General features: G+C 44.7%; 1 protein-coding gene across 3 annotated transcripts in view; it reads right to left on the reverse strand.

Annotated features, from left to right (window-relative positions):
• DAB2 (DAB adaptor protein 2) overlaps window positions 1–15,437 on the reverse strand; it is a 107,113-nt gene that overhangs the window by 25,208 nt on the left and 66,468 nt on the right. The window contains exon 1 of one of the 3 annotated variants that reach the window (XM_066615951.1): window positions 11,590–11,738. The exons of the other annotated variants lie outside the window; for them this stretch is intronic. The gene's annotated coding sequence lies outside the window, so the exon portion shown is untranslated. Of the gene's footprint in view, window positions 1–11,589; window positions 11,739–15,437 lie in introns of those variants that run through there. 3 annotated transcript variants of the gene reach the window in all.

Below are 15,437 nucleotides of genomic sequence, written 5' to 3' on the forward strand. Positions count from 1 at the left end.
TTCCAATGATGTTGGTTTTATTTGTATATACCAAGGTTTTCACAGTTTTGGCCACGAGTGTCAAGTTCAGCTTGTTGCCTGGTGCAATTGCTACCCTCTGCACTCCCCAGCTATGCTGCTGCCACAATGGGAATTTATTCCATTCACTCACCAGGAGGAGAGCAAATGACTGCATATCTCCCTATGCATGCTCTTCTGCAAGGCTTTGACTCACCCAGTTTTTCGACATCCCCAGTCTATATTGCAGGAAAGAAACTCCATTTAGCCAGGCTGCAGTCAAGTAGGAAGTAACACAGAATGAACATTCATCTCTAGTGGCAGCTATGAAAACTCTTGGCTCAGTCATGCACATGAACCGAGTATTATACTTGGTCACATTCCACTGGCATAGCAGTGGTACTATAGCCCTATAAATTATGCCAACTATTTGCCAAGATTGGCATATCCATTGTGCTCATGCTACCAAAGGTTAGCACACACGAATGTGGGGCAAGTCAACAAGAATGCACTTAAGGTCATAAAGTATGACCTACTTCACGGGGGAGGGTGGGCAGAGACCAGAGAGTTTCAAGTGCAGGGACATTAATTTCTATTGCTTGTTTAGTATGTACATCACTTTAGTGCAAGGAATACAGTTGACATTCCACCCTTCACAGGTATTTTCATTCAAGACAGATCACACAAGATATTAAAAAAGGCTGGTATGAGACTCAAGTTGCCACTCAGGATTTCTCTAGCTGAATCTTGCCTTTTGCCATGAGTCACTAGGTGACCCAAGACAATCTACTCCTTACTCTCAGCTCCCTAAATGCAATATGGGATTAGTCATTTTGTAGATTTTTTAGGGCAACATCAAGATCACACATTAAGTGGTGTGCATACTCAAAAGCATTAAGTAGTCATGTGTCTGGGGGAATGTATTGGGAAGCAAGCTTCCCAATTCTTCTGCTGGAATTTTGGAATGACATGGTTGTCCAAGGGAATGAATGGTGGGAAGTCTTGTGTTTGGACTGAACTGAATCATACAACATGAAGAATTGCCTCTTCACTGTGCCTGGACTGAACCACTATAGGCTAAGGCAGGGGTGTCCAAACATTTTGGCAGGAGGGCCACATAATCTTTGACACTGTGTCGGGGGCCAGGAAAAACAGAATTTATAATTTTAAATTTAAATAAATTTGCATAAATGAATATATTAGAGATGGAACTTGTGTGAATGAATAAAGGTCTTGCAGTAGCTCAAGGTCTATAAAAGACCTTGCACAAAGCAAGACCAGCCTTTCCTTCGCTTCCACTGCTGGATCACAGACGTGAAACAGCAATTAATGGAGGGAGCCCTTGTCCCACAGCTCAAGTGAGAGGTCGAACAGTCGTTCTCTTGCTGAGAGGCCAGCAAGTCTTTGGAGGGCCAGAGGCTCATTGGAGACTGGGGGCTCCCGAGGGCCTGACTGAAAGCCCCCGAGGGCCGCAAGTGGCCCCCGGGCCAGGGTTTGGGCATCCCTGGGCTAGGGAATTATGCAATATTTCCATAGGCCTCTAGTTATACTTGGCTTTTAGCTAGCAAGTTAGACAACACCAAGTCACCATGCAGGCATGAGAAGAGCTTCTCGTCCCTCCCCCCATTGAGGCCATATGGTTATTCCCACCAACAGCAGCCTTCCCCCCCAAACACTTTATTAACTCACCATTTCTACCCATGAGCAACCTGTAATCTCATTAGTGGACCTATACCATATAGACCCACCTACAGTGCAAATTCCTGTATTTTAGGAAAGCGATTTCGGCTGTGCAAATTACAAAACCCCATTCTACACACTCTGTAAAACCTTAAACCTCCCTTTCCTGAAGTGATACTGTTGGATTTCTTTTTTCAATTTAGATTTATGCCAAGTTAAAGGGATCATGAAATTTTAACCTTTTTAAACAGCTTGTTTTGAGACATTTCTTTCAAGATTATTCTCACTCTTCAAAGACAAATGCATTCTTCTGGTTCTTGGTACTGTAAATTTCCAAAAGACTTTCTGCAATTATACTGTCCAAGTTGCTCAGGGTGGTATACATAGTTCCCTCTTTGTCCCAACAACCCCTGTAAAGTCAGTTAGGCTGAGAGAGCATACTGGCCCAAGGTCACCTAGGAAGTTCCATGGTATTTTAACCCAGATCTTCCAGAGCTATGTCCAGAACCACTTCACCACCCAGGCTCTATTTCTGCAGAGTCTTCTGCCTTTCTACTATCCCCACACTGGATCATAGTCAATTAAAGAAGCTTTTCTTTCTAGGACCACCAACAGCAGCTTTGGAGGAATTTGTCAGGACTGTAGCACAAAGGGAAGGTGTTAAGAGTCAGCTCCCAATAAGATGACTAAAGCCTTATGTTGCATTCACACTTATGGGTGCTGGGGCCATTGATCAGCTCCTCTTTATAGAGCCAACACAAGACCTTTCCAAGATTGCTCATGTGCAAGAACCATGTCTTTACTGATATGACATCATAGGACTGCTACCAACTAGTTCCTTTCCCTAGACCAGGGGTGTCCAAATATTTTGGCAGGAGAACCACATCATCTCTCTGACACTATGTCAGGGGTTGGGGAAAAAAAATGAATTAATTTACATTTAAAATTTGAATAAATTTACATAAATGAATTTATTAGAGATGGAACTTATATGATTGAAGGTCTTGCAATAGCTGAAGGCCCATAAAAGGCCTTGCACAAAGCAAGACTAGCCTTTCCTTTGCTGCCACTGCTGCATCACAAACAGCAAGTAGTGGAGGGAGCCCTTGTCACACAGCTCAGGTGAGAGGTCGAACAGTCATCCACATGCTGAGAGCAGTTGCATTGGGCCAGCAGGAAGTCTCTGGTGGGACAGAGGCTCATTGGAGACTGGAGGCCCCTGAGGGCTGCAAGTGGCCCCCAGGCCAAGTTTTGGGCACCCCTGCCCTAGACTAACTCCATGTGTTAAAGCGATTTTATGCAAGAAAACTTTAGCTCTTTACCTCCCCAAGCCATGAACTACAGTGTTTGGATTTCCCCTGTGTATGAAGAATGTCTATTAAGTGTGCTTGGCTCTTTACATAAGAACATAAGAACATAAGAACAGCCCCACTGGATCAGGCCGTAGGCCCATCTAGTCCAGCTTCCTGTATCTCACAGCGGCCCACCAAATGCCCCAGGGAGCACACCAGATAACAAGAGACCTCATCCTGGTGCTCTCCCCTACATCTGGCATTCTGACTTAACCCATTCCTAAAATCAGGAGGTTGCGCATACACATCATGGCTTGTACCCCATAATGGATTTTTCCTCCAGAAACTTGTCCAATCCCCTTTTAAAGGCGTCTAGGCTAGACGCCAGCACCACATCCTGTGGCAAGGAGTTCCACAGACCGACCACGCGCTGAGTAAAGAAATATTTTCTTTTGTCTGTCCTAACCCGCCCAACAATCAATTTTAGTGGATGTCCCCTGGTTCTGGTATTATGTGAGAGTGTAAAGAGCATCTCCCTATCCACTCTGTCCATCCCCTGCATAATTTTGTATGTCTCAATCATGTCCCCCCTCAAGCGTCTCTTTTCTAGGCTGAAGAGGCCCAAACGCCGTAGCCTTTCCTCATAAGGAAGGTGCCCCAGCCCCGTAATCATCTTAGTCGCTCTCTTTTGCACCTTTTCCATTTCCACTATGTCTTTTTTGAGATGTGGTGACCAGAACTGGACACAATACTCCAGGTGTGGCCTTACCATAGATTTGTACAACGGCATTATAATACTAACCGTTTTGTTCTCAATACCCTTCCTAATGATCCCAAGCATAGAATTGGCCTTCTTCACTGCTGCCGCACATTGGGTCGACACTTTCATCGACCTGTCCACCACCACCCCAAGATCTCTCTCCTGATCTGTCACAGACAGCTCAGAACCCATCAGCCTATATGTAAAGTTTTGATTTTTTGCCCCAATGTGCATGACTTTACACTTACTGACATTGAAGCGCATCTGCCATTTTGCTGCCCATTCTGCCAGTCTGGAGAGATCCTTCTGGAGCTCCTCACAATCACTTCTGGTCTTTACCACTCGGAAAAGTTTGGTGTCATCTGCAAACTTAGCCACTTCACTGCTCAACCCTGTCTCCAGGTCATTTATGAAGAGGTTGAAAAGCACCGGTCCCAGGACAGATCCTTGGGGCACACCGCTTTTCACCTCTCTCCATTGTGAAAATTGCCCATTGACACCCACTCTCTGCCTCCTGGCCTCCAACCAGTTCTCAATCCAGGAGAGGACCTGTCCTCTAATTCCCTGACTGTGGAGTTTTTTCAGTAGCCTTTGGTGAGGGACCGTGTCAAACGCCTTCTGAAAGTCCAGATATATAATGTCCACGGGTTCTCCCGCATCCACATGCCTGTTGACCTTTTCAAAGAATTCTATAAGGTTCGTGAGGCAAGACTTACCCTTACAGAAGCCATGCTGACTCTCCCTCAGCAAGGCCTGTTCGTCTATGTGTTTTGAGATCCTATCTTTGATGAGGCATTCCACCATCTTACCCGGTATAGATGTTAGGCTGACCGGCCTATAGTTTCCCGGGTCCCCCCTCTTTCCCTTTTTAAAAATAGGCGTGACATTTGCTATCCTCCAATCTTCTGGCACCGTGGCCGTTTTGAGGGACAAGTTGCATACCTTAGTCAAGACAAGTTGCATACCTTACCTTTATGCTTCTGTGCCAACAGCCTCATTTTTCTGCCAGCTTCCTGTTAAAAGTACAGCATTGCTTTTTGCCTTCATAGCCCCAAGCATCTTTTCATGAGGGTTGCCCTGCATTAGAGCTCTTCTAGTTCAGCCCCCATCCCTGTGAGGCTGCCACTTGACTACTGCACTCTTCCGGTCAGCCCTTCCATCCCAACATAACAGTACTTGCTTATACAGATAACGCATACAACAACATCATCCTAAGGTACAACCCATACTACTCTAAAATATTCCACTAAAATTCATTATGCTATATTTTCCTCAGTGCCAGTTTGCAATAGTCTATTTCACACCAGTTTCTGAAGCAGGGCAACAGATACAGAAGACAGGCTATGAAATTAGCAGCAGCGTGCTACAACATGTAAACTCAAGATAGATCTTGGGGTGTATATGTAAAGATACCCTGTACACACAAGATCATTCATCTGCCTAGTATTTGTTTACACCAGGGGTGTCCAAAGTTTTTGGCAGGAGGGCCACATCGTCTTTCTGACACTGTGTCGGGGGCTGGGGGAAAAAGAATTTATATTTAAAATTTGAATAAGTTTACATAAATGAATATATTAAAGATGAACTTATATGAACAAATGAATAAGCTCTTGCTTAAGCTTATTGTAAGCTCAAGGCTTACAAAAGGCCTTGCACGAAGCAAGGCTGACCTTTCCTTTGCTGCAACTACTGCATCACAGATGTGAAACAAGCAGTGGAGGGAGCCCGCATCCCACAGTTCATGCGAGACATCAAACAGTCGCCCTCACACTGAGAGCATTTGCGTCCGGCCAGTTTGGGCTCCAACAAAGCTCTAAAGGGCCAGAGGCTCATTGGAGATTGGGGGCTCCCTGAGTGCCGCATTGAGAGGCCTCAAGGGCCGCAAGTGGCCCCAGGGCCGGGGTTTGGGCACCCCTGGTTTACACCAATAGGCAGTTCTCCAGGTTTCAGATGGGGGTCTTGCCAAGCCTCTTAGAAACCCCAGAAATTGAATCTGGGGCCTTCAGCCCAGAGATCTGGAGACCCATCACATCTTTTCCCATAAGAGGACAAGCATTGGAATGTGTATTAGACACTTTTCCCAAGATTTTGAGATTAAATGAATGATGGACATGTGAGCAACAGAGGTACAGGGGAATTAAGCCTCTATCTCAAAAAAGGGAATTACCATCTCCTCCTACTCCATGGCCACATCTCATAAATTGCCTCTACATTACAGCACTCAGTTTAGTCTGCTTGAGCCAACACCAGGCACTTACACAACTTGAGTATATAAACTTGGCACACACTGGATTTTGTACCCAACTGCTACTTTTTGGGAGGCTGGCGAGTAAGAGCTCAATTACTCTAGTTACAAGGAGCTCAGCCCAAGGTATGCAAAAACAGGCCCTGCTGTACTCCGGCTGTGGAGCTTCCTTTCTCAGGAGGTCTCATCATGAACCCCCAACACATAGTAACAGACAGATCTATTCCAGCCAGCTATAATTCTTCTTATCCGAGAGTTTGCTTGCAGTTGTGTGGATTTTAATTTCGTGTCCATTTAAATACTGCAGTTTGTTGAATGAATGACAGGTAGGGTATAAATTCAACAAGCTTCTTTTCCAATCTGTGAAAGTCAAGGACACAGACATTCCTGAAAGAATAGCCAGCTGGCTAGCAAGGTCTTACCCAGGAATGAACTCCGTAGCAGAAAATAAGATTCATTTTAGAGGAATTTGGTTTCAGAACAGCTAAACATGTCAGTTTTGGCAGTAGAACCAAACTGACACTAAGAGACCTTTCCTGCATTATAAAGGCAGTAAGAACCTGCCAGCTACACTGATGGACTGCATTAGTGTCATCTTCTATTTACTGCTGTTAGGAGGAGTTGTCATGAGGCCACAAGCTTCCTATCAAGCTCGTAGTTGCACCTACTTACTGTTATCAACTCCCTGGAAGTTGAATTTAAGAGTTTTGGAGGGTCCTCAGATTTAGCCATGTCTCCTGTCACCAGCAGAGATAACAGCGGCTCCCCTACTGCCATACTTAAACCATAAGGGAGGGGGCAGCCAAGCAGGGTCCTAGTCACCACATTAAGCACAAGGTTATGACTAGGGGCCCTACTCCAGGCCTGAAGTGAAGTGACTGAAGAACACATGGCTGGCAACCTTCAGTCTCAAAAGACTATGGTAGAAGCCTACAGCACCTGGTACTCCCTGGCGGTCTCCCATCTAAGTATTAACCAGGCCTGACCCTGCTTAGCTTCTGAGATCAGACAAGATCAGGCATCTGCAGGGTAACAGTTGCTGCAACTGTTTGAGCAAGCTCAATTTAGGATTTGCTTGAAGGGATTAGGATATAGGATTTGATTTCTCATTACGATTTATGGATACTATTGTATTTAGTGGTTGCTTAGCAGGGTGATCATCACCTTTATCACCCCAGACTTATTCTAGAACCAAGCTGGAACCAATTTTAAATTCTAGAAAATGAGTTCTGCCACCTTTTTAGACCTCATCTCCAAGTTTGGGTTTAATAGCTACAATCTACTGGGCAGAGAAAATTTTACGCTGTGACAAATTTGAGGTAGGGAATACGATCCGTTTAGAGGCCCTAGAGTGTTTACGTTCTTCCCCCACACTCATTTTACCACAGCCTTGGGATGTGTGAAAGAAAAAGCTGGTTTTCAAAATCTTTAGTCAATACTAGCAGCTAGCCTTAGCCGTCTAGCAAGGAAGAACACCAGTAGGGCATATCAGTGGAAAGAAGTTAAGGTCTCAGGTTTGCCAGAACATGTACAATAACTGTGGCAGAGGTTGCACAAGGTTTATGGAGTTGGGCTCTGGGAATACAGAAGTGTCTATGCTAGTGAAGGAAAGCCAAGTGCATAAAGCACATTTTGAGAGAAGGCGACCGTGTTTGACCAACACAGTAATCCAGTTTGCCTCAATGGCAATTCCTTACATTCACAGCAAATGCACTACTAGGGCATGACTATGCATTTATCATGAGGCCCATTGCAATGCCAGAAAACCCTAGGCCAAGGCTGAAAGCCAAGTAATGTAAGCCTCCAGCCCAGTGCCAGGTTGTGGGCAGGTTTATGACATGCAACTTGAACTCAGTCAGCAATTGTGCAATCCTGCTCATGCCATTCACAATATTGTTCAACTGCAAGCAACAGGGCTGGGTATCTGCTCATTTCCAAGCTGGTCCCATCTGGCCCAGACGAACTGCTCTTGAACATGTTAGCTCTTTCACTCTGTCCTAGTGGTCATGACCATGTGAAGCTACCAGCTGATATACCCCGATGCATGCAAGGGCACCCAACATCCTTGCAGGAGAAAGCCTATATTGCTCATTCCTTGCATGTTACTATATGACAGTGGGAGCCATCAAGCCAGCAGCAAATGCAAGTTCTGTGCCAATATGTTGTCCTCGGCTGCCCTAGTGTGAGACATTTCGTAATTCAACTCCTGTAAGTTTCAGGTTACCTTTTAATATTACCAAGACTGAAGAAATCTACAAATCATCTACTCTCCCTGCCTTCCTTCCCTTCACCCATGGCCATTTCAGCACTACTTTGAGTTCCAACACCATGTCTCAAACATTGTACATCAATTGGCAACTGCACTCATTTTTTCAGGAAGTAGCTTCAGTGCAGCACAAATGCTGGGCTCTTGCCTTTAAAGCAAGTTAGTTCTTACAGCCTTCATTTGTAGGACCACATCAGTACAACCTGCAACTCAATACTGCAGTTTAATCCAGTTCACCATACTGCAGAGCAGGACAGCACCCAAGCCATGGGTCAAACATCATCTCTGCCATTAACTAGCTCAGTAGTCCTGGTTTTCCTGGAGCAACAGTAAAGCATCTTGCAGAGCTGATGTGAGAGGACAGAAAGCAGGCCAAATACTGGAGTCTTGTGCAACAGGACATCATTTGTGTCATCTACTTCTGTAGAGAGGAAAATGTTGTGGGCACGTGAGGTTCACTGAAGAGAATCAATCTTTAGAGTATTAAGTCTTATTTTAGAAGCATTCTTATGGTATCCAAGGCTCCAGCCCTACATATCTTACCCAAGCATAGGTGCCATTAAACTAACAGGAATTCTGAAGCCACATGGCTAACCTTACAGTTCAACAACTTCAGGAACAGACAAGCAGAATACTGTATAAAGTAAAGGCCTGTATCTTTCGAACATTTCCTTGATCCAGATCGGAAGACTGTTTCTTTCAGTATGGTTCATATTCAGAATACCAATACACTGTTTTTTGTCAAGCGAGTTATTCCTCTTGCAGCATAAAGGGTTTTGAACTGATGGTTTCTTGTTCCCAAGGGGGTTACAGTCTCACATAACCACAGAGGAAATCCCAACAGTCACCACTGGGAGGGACACTAGACCAAGATGCTCACCATCCTTGTCAGATATATCAACCCTCAACCCCAAGAAGTCTTGGCCTAGGACCAAGAGCCCTATTCTAGGAAAGTACTGTGGCAGAAAGAACCACTGCCCCTTTTGACAGCAAAGTACCCCTATGTCTTCAAATAGCTCCAACCAAGAGGCAACAGCTTAAAAAAAAAATTGTATTAAAGTTCTACTTCAATACAACTGCTGCTCCATCCCTGCTTTTCAAGTTCTGTAGTAGCAGCAGCATTTACATGCTAAGTCAGCTGTAGTAGCAAACCAATAGTAGGCTGAAGCAGTGCTAATAGATGCTAGTTAGCTGAAAGATTACTATGGAGTAGAATATGCAACACATTCACATCTTCTATACTGCCTACCCAACATTCAAATCTGTTCTCTGTCACAGCTTTCCATCTACTTGCCAACTAACGTTTTAGCTACATGAAGTCACCTGCCCCACCTCCTTCCTTCCCATCCATCTGCAAGACTTGATTCTATTTTAAGGCAACAATATTTGGCTCCCTACACCTCTACTCAGCATCAACCAATACATATCAGGACCAATAGTTTAATCTCCTTCCCATGCAGGAGAACGCAGTGGCTTTCTCCCTACAATTCCCATTAAGATGCAGACTTCATGTTTTTGGGATTGTCATGTTTGGGTCTTTGCCTTTAACAGCAGCCAGACAAGACAGGTTAAACTTTTCCTGGCATGGTGCTTAAGAGCAGGTAACATTCCACCCATTATATCTGTATGTATCCAACTACACTGGAGCAAGGCCAGTCAAGAACATAGCAACCCTATATTCTTAAGAAAGATACTTGTTGACAGTGCTACTGCTACCCCACATGCCTTGCAACACTCCTTCCCTGAACTCGAACTCACAAGAATTTAGTACCCTTTCCAAAGTTGCATGAAGTTCTTCTTGAAGCCATTGCAACTTGCTAGACTAGCACACATTTTCTTCCAAGTTGCAACTCCATAGTTCCAAATATTAATTCTGACACTTCACCTACAAGAAAACTTCCCCTGTTCCCCAACTAGCATGGCAGAGAAAGGCAACAGAATCCCAAAGACTTTCAAAACCAACTGTGTATTTTAAACCACCATCCCCCCCCCAAGTCACAAGCTTTAAAGATAGTCCCAGGTTTGTTTAGCCACTCTAAATCCCATTCAGCCAGTGGTTATTGGTGAACTGTCCCTCTATCAGCCTCACCACTCACTACATTGCTACCTTGCCCAAGGGAAAACAAACAGTGTATACCTGGGAGAGAGGTTCTGCTCCAGGGAAAGTCAATATTCCAGAGCAATATTATAGCCTCGAATAGGGCCTGGTGTAAAGTTAACAATTCCATAAGCACACACACTAGATGCTAACTGAATCCTGTATCAACTCTACAATCCTAACATTAAGGGATTCTCAATTGTCTGGCCTCTTGCAACTTAATTGCTACCTTATTTTATTCAACAGGTCCAGACCAAGTTGCTTAAGCACAGCCATTTCAATTAGGGCAAGACTTGTTTGTATACATTGGCGTGCTTTAACTCAGCCCCTTCCTCTCCATACCAAGAATGTGTTTATTTTCCTTTTGACATTGAAGGCCTGCCCCCCACCACCACCCCCAAACTGCTAGACTCTTGTCTTACAGTGGCAGTATCCACCCAATTTCTGCTAGGACATTCTTTCAAGCCAAGTTTCCTACACAGGCGTACACACATAGGATTCACAGATGGCTTTGAAAATTTTTTACCCCATTCATTCTTTGACTCCTCCCCCCCACCACCCCCCCAAGGTTGGCAAGACTGTTAAAATTCCTTTAAAAAGCTCTCAGTCAGCACTCTTTTGGCAGAAAGGATGGATTTTTTTTTTTTTAAGGCTAGATTTTGCAATATAAGGCTGCATACAAGTCTTACAGCTCATTCAGGAACATTATTCAGCATTAACCACTCTCAGCCTGAGCTGACGTTTGTTAAAAACAGGAAAAAATAGATTACATTAAACTGATCTTGCCTATTAAGCAGGTTCAGCTGAGAGGCTAGGCTTGGACACAGCAATGCTGGCTGAGCTGGTCAGAGACCAGCTTTTTTTTTGGGGGGGGGCGGAAGGAGGGTTAGAAGATGGTGGAGAAGGAAAGCAGTTATTTTAAGAAAGCTACATTTTTTCCATCAGTAGGGGGCCATTCCATATACTTATTTTAAAAAGCAAAGCTGAAAAGGCTTACAAGAGCTTTACACAAGCCCTGCTCAAACCAGCAACTCCAAGACTACTGAACCCGGAGTAATTAACAAGAAGCTTGTTTTAAAAAGCTGAAACTGACAACGCAGCCAGTCCATTTCATTCTCGGTCTCAGCCCACCACCTTCCTAACAAGATACACATTGTTTCCAAAGGCAAGCTTTGATAGCGCTTGAACAGCCTCCCCAAAAACCTCTGGAGTTCAGCCACGAGCCCTCCCAGCAGAGCACGCAGGGCTTACCAGGACTAGATGCTCGCAGCTCCGTGCATGATCCGACCCCTCGTAGGTCCGGTTAAATATTCAGTCCTCCTGGAGCCTTCTGTTGCGTTAGCCACTCACAGCCAGAGAGATGGTTCTAATCAGATGCTGGCAGCTGAGGACTACCCAGGAATGTGCTGTGATGTTTGTACTGCCTCAGCGTTGGCTACTCCCCCTCAACGTGTCTTGCGCTCCCAGCCTTAACTCCTTCCAGCCTGGGACGCTCACACTGCTCACTCCCTTCCTAAATAGTGAATTGGGGTGAGGGGAGGTTTTGATAGTGTAGGAGTGACCTTGCTAGCAGGATCTCATCATTCCTTCAAACCTAGAGCAGACTGTGGGTCGGGACCCACTAATATAAGAACATAAGAAGAGCTCAGCTGGATAAGGCCATGGGCCAGTGGTTCCCAACCTGTAGAAGCCCAAGCAAAAATTGGAATTGTCATGGATCACTTGTGGCTGTGGGGAGCCTGGTCTCCGCCCTCTCTGGTGGTTCATCTCCCAAGTGCTCCCCCATGGACTATTGGAGAGGATGGAGCAACCGTTTTCAACCACTGTGCCGTGGCAAACTGGTGTGCTGCGAGTGGTCCACAGGTGTGCCACAGGAATTTGGGGGAAGGTCATTTATTAATAGTGCCAATGGGAGATGTGAGCCCCCACTGGCAGCATGGTGTGCCTTGTCAGTTGTCAAAAACCTGGTGATGTGCCTTGACAATTTTAGTGCCTTGTCAGTGTGCCGTGAGATGAAAAAGGTTGAAAATCACTGGGATGGAGAATGGCCTACTCTCAGCCACAGCTGACACTTCAGTGGTTGTGGCTGTGGGCAATCCATTCTCTGCCCAATCAATGGGAGGTTAATCACTTCCATTAACTTGCTGTGTGAGCAAAGGTGATTTTTTTTTTCCTGAGACCTCACGGACCACTTCTCAAAGTCTCGCAGACCACCTATGGTCCCCGGACTACAGGTTGGGAACCAGTGCCATAGGCCCATCTAGTCCAATTTCCTGTATCTCACAGTGACCCACCAAATTTCCCAGGGAGCACACAAAACAACAAGAGACCCGCATCCCAGTGCAATTCCCTTGCATCAGCATTCTGAGGAAACCCACTTCTAAAATCAGAAGGTTACACACACCCATCATGGTTTGTAACTCGGGATGGATTTTTCCTCCAGAAATTTGTCCAATCCCCTTTTAAAGGCATCTACTCCAGATGCCATCACCACATCCTGTGGCAAGGAGTTCCACAGACTAACTACATGCTGAGTAAAGAAATATTTTCTTTTGTCTGTCCAAACTCTCCCAACAGTCAATTTTAGTGGATGTCCCCTAAAGTCTCAAGACTCTGGAAACTAACTTTAACAGAAAAAAGGAGGTGGAAATAGGGCTGTGTGCATGTGGGAGGGGACCTGCAATGGGGCTACTCAACTCTGTGCAAGGTATTTGACCAGTGTAGAGTAAAGTGGCCCTGTCTCGGCCTGGAATGGATGTGTTGGAGCTTTGATTATACTTGTTATACTTGATACTTGTATACTTGAAGTATACTTGATTATACTTGTTCTTTTGGAAGTCACTCTTTTTAATAGAAGAGAGGGAGAAAAATCAATAATGATATGTTTGTTTTGGCATTACACATGTGTGTAATTTGAATGATAAGCCCTGCATTGGCTTGAATGCCCATTTGATAGAGATCCCACATTAGTGACAGTCACTGTCACAAATCACTGTCACAGTCACACTTCACTAATGCATGCATACAGTCACTCTTTAAAAAAAAAGGTGCCCAAGGAGTGGGACATGATTGAGACGTCCAAAATAATGCAGGGGATGGATAGAAGGTTTTCTCTCTTACACAACACCCAACCAGGGGACATCCACTAAAGTTGAGTGTTGGGAGAGTTAGAACCGACAAAAGAAAAGATTTCTTTACCCAGTGTGGAATTAGTCTGTGGAACTCCTTGCCACAGGATGTGGTGATGGCATCTGACCTGGATTCCTTTAAAAGGAGACTGGTGACGGATTTCTAGAAGAAAAGTCCATCACAGGTTACAAGCCATGATGTGCATGGCCAACCTCCCAGTTTTAGAAGTAGACTATCTCAGAATGCCAGATGCAAGGGAATAGCACCAGGATGCAGGTCTCTTGTTGTCTTGTGTGCTTCCGGAGGCATCTGGTGGGCCACTGAGATATAGGAAGCTGGATTAGATGGGCCTTTGGCCTGATCCAGCAGGGCTCTTCTTATGTTCTTAAGTCACGCATAAAGAGCATGAACAAGCTCAAAACTGCCTTTACAATTCCATCCATAAGTATTACCAGAGGGACCTGGGAGGGCAAACCCCCCCAACAAGAAGCCTTCTCTACTTGCCTCCTCCAATTCCTATGGCTGATTGAAGAAAACATGATTTCTATATCAGAGTAATTTTATTCATTTTTATTTATTGGCATATATAAAAAGGTGTTCTTTGTTGACCAACCTCCATCCATGGGTAATGGAACTGTGGTTGCAATCTGATCCACACTATAATGGGACTCACTTCTGAATTGACAGGCATAGAATTGGATTCTGAAATGGGGAAGAGAATTTTCAACTCCAACCAATAAATAGGACTTGCAGTGCAAGCCTAGGCATGTTTACTCAGAGGTAAGTTCCACTGTGCTCAATGAGACCCACTCCCAGGTAACAGGTCAGTGTGCTTCAGACTGCAGCCTTACTTCAGAGAAAACACATAGAAAATGGTAGCATACTCCACTGAGTTCATTTGGGTTTATTCCCAAATTAGCATGCATAGATTGTAGCACTGACCTCTGTGGCTTTGGCTTCTGCATAAGCATGCATTGGATTGAGCCATCAGTGTGAGAACTTCCACAGAGCTGGCAAGAGCCTGAGTCCCTCCCTTCCTTTGCAACAGAAGCAAACAAAGCTTCATTTTCAAATGAGAGGTGCTACAGTTCAGTATTTGGGGTGAAGATGTTTTCAAGAAGGGCTCATAGCTGCCTGGAACGCTTATGCCTTCTCTACCCAAGATTTTTCCAAGACTTGTGCTTCATAGTCCATGTTTACTCAGAGTGAGTCTGCTTAGCTCAGTGGAGCTTATTAGCACAGGGGAGGCCAGACTTTCAGCTTTAAGACTCCTAGACCTTTAACAATTGTGTAGAAGAGGGAATTTCAGCAGGTGCAGCTTGTCATCTTATAGATTATGCTACCCTCTGTCACAGTACAATCATAGGCATGCTTACTCAGAAGTCCGTCCCATGGTCTTCAGTGAGGCATCCTGGGGAAAGTGCACAGAGGATTGTAGCCTCACAGCCCAATCCTATGCATGTCTACTCAGAAGTAAGTTCCATTAGAGTTAATAGGGCTTACTCCCAGGAAAGTGTGGATAGGATTGGGCTGTCAATGTACTCCAGATTGCAAGTTTGATCTTGTTTATGAATTCATTTTTTATATTTATATGTTGACTTGAGAATATTCTCCAAATGAGGTTGCTAACAATTAAAATTAGAATAAAATTAAAATTCACTCTAGATATGAACAGAGTCTTCTTCTTTTTTTAATCACCACTGCACAAGGTCCAGGCTGATGAAACTGAAAATAAAGTTATATCAGCTCTGGGTTTGAGGAGAGTGGGTCTTACCTTGGCAATGGAAAGTCTTTACTTCCTTTTATAAAATTTTTTCATGCTAGTGTAGGTGGTGACCAAGGGCCCAATCCTATCTAATTTTCCAGCACCAGTACAGCCACAATGCAACCCCATGGTAAGGGAACAAATTTCCCCATACATTAAGGAGGCCTCTGTGACTACCTCCCCATCACAGGATGCTGTGCATGCC

Source organism: Tiliqua scincoides, chromosome 2 (assembly GCF_035046505.1).
Source record: "Tiliqua scincoides isolate rTilSci1 chromosome 2, rTilSci1.hap2, whole genome shotgun sequence".
NCBI lineage: Eukaryota > Metazoa > Chordata > Lepidosauria > Squamata > Scincidae > Tiliqua > Tiliqua scincoides.